The sequence below is a fragment of the Pangasianodon hypophthalmus genome, chromosome 10, assembly GCF_027358585.1.
Source record: "Pangasianodon hypophthalmus isolate fPanHyp1 chromosome 10, fPanHyp1.pri, whole genome shotgun sequence".
NCBI classification, from domain to species: Eukaryota; Metazoa; Chordata; class Actinopteri; order Siluriformes; family Pangasiidae; genus Pangasianodon; species Pangasianodon hypophthalmus.
In genome coordinates this window covers 1,368,543-1,378,705 of record NC_069719.1, presented here as the reverse complement: position 1 = coordinate 1,378,705, position 10,163 = coordinate 1,368,543, and positions in this window count along the sequence as shown.

The window sequence follows — 10,163 nt, the reverse complement described above, 5'->3', positions numbered from 1 at the left end:
AACTCATTCATAAAGTTGCACAATGTGATCATGGCCACGATCAAAACGTCTACAAGATGAAATTATTGCTACCAGGAAGACACAGACTTCAAGGTCCAGACCATTGTCTCTGTTACTCGTTCAGTGAAATACCTAGAAGCTTCTTCCACCTCACTATGAGAAACAGAGTTAAAGATAGATTGAGTAAGATCCAACATTACAGTAAACCTGTTTGAAGAGAAGGTGTCAGATACTCTGATCTCACACTAGTTTCCTTAATCAGAAGTGGTTCCTGGACCGTTGGATCACGATACTCAATTGGCATTTCAGTCTGAGGAACCGGACCAACAGACACAGTCAGTCTGGCTGATGGTATCCAGGAGAGATCTGCTCAGGAAGCTGCAAGAGTATTCCAAGTACCAGTGAAAGCAGAAATGGAAACCAAGGTCTTTCTTGACATTTGGTCCACTGCACCATAATATTCGTTCTCAGAGAGAACAGTTGTGAGTGGATCCACCTGAGGAGATCCTGCACAAGGTGAAAAGATGTGCTCCAGCTCAGTCTGCCTGATGGTTAATATAGCTGGTCGTTACGATGTCTGAGCAGACCAGCATGTAGTGACACCTGAGAACCTGCAAGAACTTCAGGGCCAGATGGATCAGATGTTATGGAGCTGTTCTTTGTTTTACACTCATCACAATATTCAAGATCTCAGCTGAATTCTATAACAGAATGTGTGATAATGTGTGTTCTCCATGTCAGATTATACATGATGAAGATCTTCTAATGATAGACTTGTCTTTCCAGCCATCTTGAGGCCACAGGTAGGACTCTTTTCTGTGCAAGGTAGTAGAAGAAGAAAAGTGGTAGAGCCAGCTGTTGTCTCAGTGGGCTACCTGCTCCACCAGGGAGACAGCAACAGGCAATGTGTTGACTTGGCACTGGCTAAGAGGTCCATCTGCACCTTGCTAAACATGTCCAAGATTTGTGCTCTTTAGCAACTTTTTTACAAACCACAAAAAATGGCCTAAAACTACCCTAAAACATTTGAAAAAAAAAAGATGCATTTTTTCTTCTGTTTCTCAGCCTTTGCCTGAGAAACAAAGTCACTGTGGTGTGCACGCATTTCTAATTTGCAGTATCTGCAATACACCTTTTTATCATCACTTGATATGGATATTATATCCACTCCATAATCCATCTAACAGAAATGGTTCTACACTTACACTTTCCCTTTGTTTGCCATAATCTATGTTATGTGGAAATTGATTAGCTTTAGCTCTTCTCTGAGTTCACTGCGGATTTTATACTGTGTGATTGAGCCATCTTTTAAGATCACTACTCATCACGATGTTCAAGATTTCGGCTGAATTCTGTAACTGAATGTGCGATAATGTGTGTTCTCCATGTCAGATTAAATACAGTACAATGAAGATCCTCTAATGATAGACCAGGAAGCTCACCATCTGTCACTGCATGCAACCTGGGTAACCATGGACAATCAACTGTCTTGACAGCTCACACTGATCATGCTGGTTCCTCCTTTACAACATCAGAAGGATTCGTCCATTTCTCTCCACACAGGCCACTCAGGTGCTTGTTCAGTCGCTTGTCGTTTCGAGACTGGACTCCTGCGACTCGGTCCTGGCAGCTCTGCCTCTGAGTGCCATTCGGGCTCTGCAACTGATCCAGAATGCAGCCGCACCACTGGTTTTCAACCTTCCCAAGTTCTCCAACACCACAACATTGATACACTCCCTCTGCTGGCTTCCTGTAGCTGCTGCATCAGATTTAAAACACTGATGAGTGCCTACAAAAACAAAAATGGACCGTACCTTAAAGCACTTCTCACACACCGCACTGCTCGACTGGTCCCACTGTCTCTCAGGAAGACCTGCATCCAGGCTCAAATCTGTTCTGGCACCTAGTTGGTGGAATGAACTTCCTCTAGATGTCTGAACAGCTGAGTCACTGGCAGTCTTCAAACAACGTCTAAAGACCTACATCTTCATGAAGTACTTACATTAACACTTTATTTTAAAAATCCCTGTCTTGTGTGTTTTTTCATACTATACCATCCTCCCCAATAGGGTTTTTCAACTGATAACACTCTTCCTCCCTGAACTAGTGAACCAGTATGAGGCTGTATTTATTGATAGAGAATTCAGAGCTCTTCTGTAAATCGCTCGGGATCAGGGCATCTGCGAAATGCCATAAATGTAAATGTGATTAAAGAAAATTACTACGTTCTGCTTACGCCATCAGTCAGCGTGATCTGGAAATCAGTTTGTGCAGAAAACAGGCTCGCATAAACACAAACATTCTTCAAAGTGAGCTTCGTGGAGATTTTGTCTGTCCATTAGCATGTGTTGTTTACATTTCTCCATCGCAACTACAGTATTTGTAGCTGTCCCTTACAGTAGTGCCGTCCACATAATGGTGGATTTTTAGATGATCTTCATAGCAGCTCTCACATATTGTTCATCAGCTGCTGGCAAGTGAGCTGCGTTCTGAGAAGCTGATCTCTTACTCACGACCAAACGATGCTTTTAGGATGTGTGATATTTTGTCAAATGGATGGATTTTAAAAGGAGAGTAGATGTCTTCTGGATGATCTGCCCAAATTATGGTATCCTGATGCCACTCGGTGTTTTATGACACAAAACTTTTAAAGTTCTCGGGGAAATAAGTAAAATCCTGACTAGGACCAGTGCAAGGAATCACATCACACCTATTCTGGAAGCCTTGCACTGGCTTCCTGTTAGGTTTCGTATTGATTTTAAAATTCTGATGCTCACTTTTAAGGCCTTGAATGGTTTGGCTCCTCAATATTTGTCTGAGCTCTTAACCCCCTACACACCAGCACGTGATCTCCGCTCCTCCGAAGCTGGTCTTTTAACTGTTCCATCAACTCGTCTTAGAACGATGGGTGGTAGGGCTTTCTCTTCACTGGAAGAGAAAACTGTGGAATTCCCTGAACTCTGAGATTAGATGTGCAGAATCTCTTAGTGTTTTTAAATCTTCTCTTAAAACATACTTTTTTTGGGGTAGCTTTTATGGGATCCATGTGATTAATTTGCTTTTATTTATTCAGTGATTTACATCTTCATATTCTTCTAAACACATGCCTTAAATTGACTCTTCAGAATTATGTGCATGGAAGGGTTTTATATATATATATATATACAGTTCTGTGCAAAAGTCTTAGACACGTGGAAAGAAATGCTGTAGAGTAAAGACGCCTTCAAAAATAATGAAATTAAATGTTTCTACATTAAAAAAAATCCTATAAAGAGCAGTAAACAGTAATAAATGAAACAAAGTCAGTATTTAATGTGACGATCCTTCGCTTTAAAATAAAGCAGTATCTGAGGTGCAGTGTGTGCAGTTTTATAAGGAAATGAGCTGGAAGTGTTACTGAGCATCTTGCAGAAGCAGCCACAGTTCTTCTGGAGACTTTGACTGTCGACTCGCTTCTTATTTCTGCAGCGAAACCCAGCAGCCTTCATTCTGTTTTTATCTGAAAAGTGTCTCTCATGGAATCTGCTGCTTTCTTTACTGACATACAAACATTTTTATGGAACGTTTCATTTTGTGCCGGAAAACTAATGTTTGGAATCTAAAATGTTTTTGTACTGAATCAATAATTTAGAAGTCAGAAAATAAACATCTATAACAAAGTTTGTACTAAAAAAAAAGGGGGGTGCCAAGACTTTTGCACAGTACTGTGCAAATATATATGTGTGTGTTTGTGTGTGTAATTATTAATTATAACACATTATTAATTTTCATTTTTCTCCTATTAATATTTTTTCAAGCAATAACTCAAACGCTTTGTGTGCTTTAATTACAAGTTGATGTTTTAATTTAACCTGCACTCTATGATTAATTTCTGCACATGACTCACTTTAGCTCATTAGTCAGCTGTGTGTGTGTGTGTGTGTGTGTGTGTGTGATTTGTCTTCCAATTTTATTAAAATATTTAATGTGTACTCTGAAGTTTGCTGCAGGTACTTAAAATGATTTACAGAGCAATACATGTGGACACACACACACACACACACACACACACACACACACAGAGAGAGAGAGAGAGAGAGAGAGAGAGAGAGAGAAACAAATGATTTAAGGTCTGATAAGTTCACCTCAAATATTAGACTAAATATTAGATATTAGAAGAATTTTATGACATTAATGGAAATTAATATAACAGAACCTAAGTATTAATGCGCAGGAAACTGTAAATATTAAAAGGTAAATTATTTACAAAATGTGTGTATGTAACTTAAGTGTTAAAAAAAACTGAGAATGTAAAATAAAAATATATATTATATGATGTTATGTAAATGATTTTCTTTAAATCCAGCAATTTTTCAGCTTTTATGTTTTAAAGTTGTTTAAAAATTATTTATTGTATTTCTTTCGCTCTGTTTTTGAGACCAAACTGCTTTTTATAAAAGACTAAAGCTGGTGTATTATTTATTGATTTAGTGTCACAAACTCACACACACACACACACACACACGGCAAGTCATCCATAAACACACTGTTACGTAACAGAAATCTATAATTACATGAGCATTTATAACCTTGTATTTGCATATGGAAATGTTGAGCTTTAACATGCTGAACTTTAAAAGTTCTTTGATTTACATTTGAGAGTAATTTGTAACTTTAAACCTTTTAATCCATATTGAATAATAAACTGGTTAATACGCTTTCTTTCTAACAGCCGAGAGGCAGAAAATGCCCGATGCACAGATTTAGACTTTTACCCTCATAAACAACAAACAAATGTATGAATATGGATAAATATGCTAATTAAAGATGCCTCCATGTCCACAGTGTTATTATTCCACTTTAATCTTATAATAAATCTTCATTTATGCTTCAAACACTCGTTATAATCTCACACTCATTACAATCATACACTCGCTATAATCACACACTCGCTATAATCACACACTCATTATAATCACACACTCATTATAATCACACACTCATTACAATCACACACTCATTATAATCACACACTCACTATAATCACACACTCACTATAATCACACACTCGCTATAATCACACACTCACTATAATCACACACTCATTATAATCACACACTCACTATAATCACACACTCACTATAATCACACACTCGCTATAATCACACACTCACTATAATCACACACTCGCTATAATCTCACACTCATTACAATCATACACTCACTATAATCACACACATTATAATCACACACTCATTACAATCACACACTCGCTATAATCACACACTCGCTATAATCACACACTCACTATAATCACACACTCGCTATAATCACACACTCGCTATAATCACACACTCACTATAATCACACACTCGCTATAATCACACACTCGCTATAATCACACACTCACTATAATCACACACTCTCTATAATCACACACTCGCTATAATCACACACTCGCTATAATCACACACTCGCTATAATCACACACTCGTTACAATCACACACTCACTATAATCACACACTCGTTACAATCACACACTCATTACAATCATACACTCGCTATAATCACACACTCATTACAATCACACACTCGCTATAATCACACACTCGTTACAATCACACACTTGCCATAATCACACACTCATTACAATCACACACTCATTACAATCACACACTCGCTATAATCACACACTCATTATAATCACACACTCGCTATAATCACACACTCGTTACAATCACACACTTGCCATAATCACACACTCATTACAATCACACACTCATTACAATCACACACTCGCTATAATCACACACTCATTATAATCACACACTCGCTATAATCACACACTCGTTACAATCACACACTTGCCATAATCACACACTCATTACAATCACACACTCATTACAATCACACACTCGCTATAATCACACACTCATTATAATCACAGACTCACTATAATCACACACTCGCTATAATCACACACTCGTTACAATCACACACTCATTACAATCACACACTCATTACAATCATACACTCGCTATAATCACACACTCATTATAATCACAGACTCACTATAATCACATACTCACTATAATCACACACTCATTACAATCACACACTCACTATAATCACACACTCATTACAATCACACACTCATTACAATCACACACTCGTTACAATCACACACTCACTATAATCACACACTCGTTACAATCACACACTCATTATAATCACACTCGCTATAATCACACACTCACTATAATCACACACTCGCCATAATCACACACTCACTATAATCACACACTCTCTATAATCTCACAGATTTAGACTTTTACCCTCATAAACAACAAACAAATGTATGAATATGGATAAATATGCTAATTAAAGATGCCTCCATGTCCACAGTGTTATTATTCCACTTTAATCTTATAATAAATCTTCATTTATGCTTCAAACACTCGTTATAATCTCACACTCATTATAATCACACACTCGCTATAATCACACACTCACTATAATCACACACTCATTACAATCACACACTCACTATAATCACACACTCGCTATAATCACACACTCGCTATAATCACACACATTATAATCACACACTCATTACAATCACACACTCGCTATAATCACACACTCGCTATAATCACACACTCGCTATAATCACACACTCGTTACAATCACACACTCACTATAATCACACACTCGCTATAATCACACACTCGTTACAATCACACACTCACTATAATCACACACTCGTTACAATCACACACTCATTACAATCACACACTCGCTATAATCACACACTCGTTACAATCACACACTCGCCATAATCACACACTCATTACAATCACACACTCATTACAATCACACACTCGCTATAATCACACACTCATTATAATCACAGACTCACTATAATCACACACTCGCTATAATCACACACTCGTTACAATCACACACTCATTACAATCATACACTCGCTATAATCACACACTCATTATAATCACAGACTCACTATAATCACACACTCACTATAATCACACACTCATTACAATCACACACTCATTACAATCACACACTCGTTACAATCACACACTCACTATAATCACACACTCGTTACAATCACACACTCATTATAATCACACTCGCTATAATCACACACTCACTATAATCACACACTCGCCATAATCACACACTCACTATAATCACACACTCGCTATAATCTCACAGATTTAGACTTTTACCCTCATAAACAACAAACAAATGTATGAATATGGATAAATATGCTAATTAAAGATGCCTCCATGTCCACAGTGTTATTATTCCACTTTAATCTTATAATAAATCTTCATTTATGCTTCAAACACTCGTTATAATCTCACACTCATTATAATCACACACTCGCTATAATCACACACTCACTATAATCACACACTCATTACAATCACACACTCATTATAATCACACACTCACTATAATCACACACTCGCTATAATCTCACACTCATTACAATCACACACTCATTACAATCATACACTCACTATAATCACACACTCACTATAATCACACACTCACTATAATCACACACTCATTACAATCACACACTCACTATAATCACACACTCATTACAATCACACACTCATTACAATCACACACTCGCTATAATCACACACTCACTATAATCACACACTCGCTATAATCTCACACTCATTACAATCACACACTCGCTATAATCACACACTCGTTACAATCACACACTCACTATAATCACACACTCACTATAATCACACACTCGCTATAATCACACACTCACTATAATCACACACTCGCTATAATCTCACACTCATTACAATCACACACTCGCTATAATCACACACTCACTATAATCACACACTCGCTATAATCTCACACTCATTACAATCACACACTCGCTATAATCACACACTCGTTACAATCACACACTCACTATAATCACACACTCACTATAATCACACACTCGCTATAATCACACACTCGCTATAATCACACACTCGCTATAATCACACACTCGTTACAATCACACACTCGCTATAATCACACACTCACTATAATCACACACTCACTATAATCACACACTCATTACAATCACACACTCATTACAATCACACACTCGCTATAATCACACACTCGCTATAATCACACACACATTACAATCACACACTTACTATAATCACACACATTATAATCACACACTCGCTATAATCACACACTCAGTATAATCACACACACATTACAATCACACACTCGCTATAATCACACACATTATAATCACACACTCGCTATAATCACACACTCACTATAATCACACACATTACAATCACACACATACTATAATCACACACACATTACAATCACACACTCGCTATAATCACACACATTATAATCACACACTCAGTATAATCACACACACATTACAATCACACACTCACTATAATCACACACTCATTATAATCACACACTCGCTATAATCTCACACTCACTATAATCACACACTCGCTATAATCACACACTCGCTATAATCACACACTCATTACAATCATACACTCGCTATAATCACACACTCGCTATAATCACACACTCATTATAATCACACACACATTATAATCTCACACTCACTATAATCACACACTCGCTATAATCACACACATTATAATCACACACTCACTATAATCACACACATTATAATCTCACACTCACTATAATCACACACTCGCTATAATCACACACATTATAATCACACACTCACTATAATCACACACATTATAATCACACACTCATTATAATCACACACTCGCTATAATCACACACTCGCTATAATCACACTCATTATAATCACACACTCACTATAATCACACACTCGCTATAATCACACACATTATAATCACACACTCACTATAATCACACACATTATAATCACACACTCATTATAATCACACACTCGCTATAATCACACACTCGCTATAATCACACTCATTATAATCACACACTCGCTATAATCACACACTCGCTATAATCACACACTCACTATAATCACACACATTATAATCACACACTCATTATAATCTCTTTTTTCTCATTTGAATTCTTTTTTTTTCTTTTATTTCTTTTTACTTCTTTGTTTTTTTGAATCCCTGTCCTTTTTCTTTCTTTCTACCTAGTTTTTATTTCTAATTTTAATTCTCAGGAAGGATTTTAATTTAAATGTTCAAAATCTAAAAGTGTGTTTCCTTTCACACTTTATTTCTTTCTTTCATTAAATCTTTCTCATTGTTTCGGTTTCCTCCTGTCTCTTTCTTTACTATCTCTCTGTTTGCTTTCTGCATCACATGTATTTCTTCCTCTCCTTCGGTTTAATCTGTCCTTTGGTTTAATCTGTCCTTTATCTGTCCTCTGTTCATCCGTTTCTTCTCCAGCTCTCTTATTTACGTTATTTACTCACTCGCTCTGTTTTACGGGGATGATGACGGCTCTTACGGCACTGACACTTTTATTGAACTGTTAAACGCTCCGGCTTGAAAACTATAACAATAACGAGGACAAACGTCTGTGATGGAGAGATATGGAATGCCACAGGGAGGAAGAGGAGGAGAAAAACAAGACATCTGTCTTCTCTTGAAAGTTTAAAGTCACTTTCAAACAGCTGTTCTAAGTTAACTTTTGTTTTTTGGGCCTTGCAGAAGGACGACACGCTGAAAGACACGGAATAATCCTCATCACACACTTCATGCTGTTCGGTTTTTGGCAATTTACATTTAAATAAAGTTTATTTAAATAAAGAATAAACCTGGGACGTTTGAGTGCTCAAGGAAAAGAGCTGTTAATTGGCTAATGTTTGAAAATCGCTGTTGTGTTAATGAGAGAGGAATGTGAGCGAGAGTGTCGGAGAAACAGGGAATGTTTTGAATAAAATCTTTGGAGAATTTGATAAATTTAATAATTATGTTGAACTTAATGAAGCTCTTTTAATGATGATTGTTTGATCTTTTAAAAATCTCAATCATTTTCAACTTTGCAATGGAAACTGAAATCAGTAGCAGAACAGTTGGCGCTGGGACACGCCCCTAAACAGCTCAGTGTTAAATCCTTTAAATATTAGCTACAGGCTAATGGGTGTGTGTTCTATAACTAATTAGCTGTA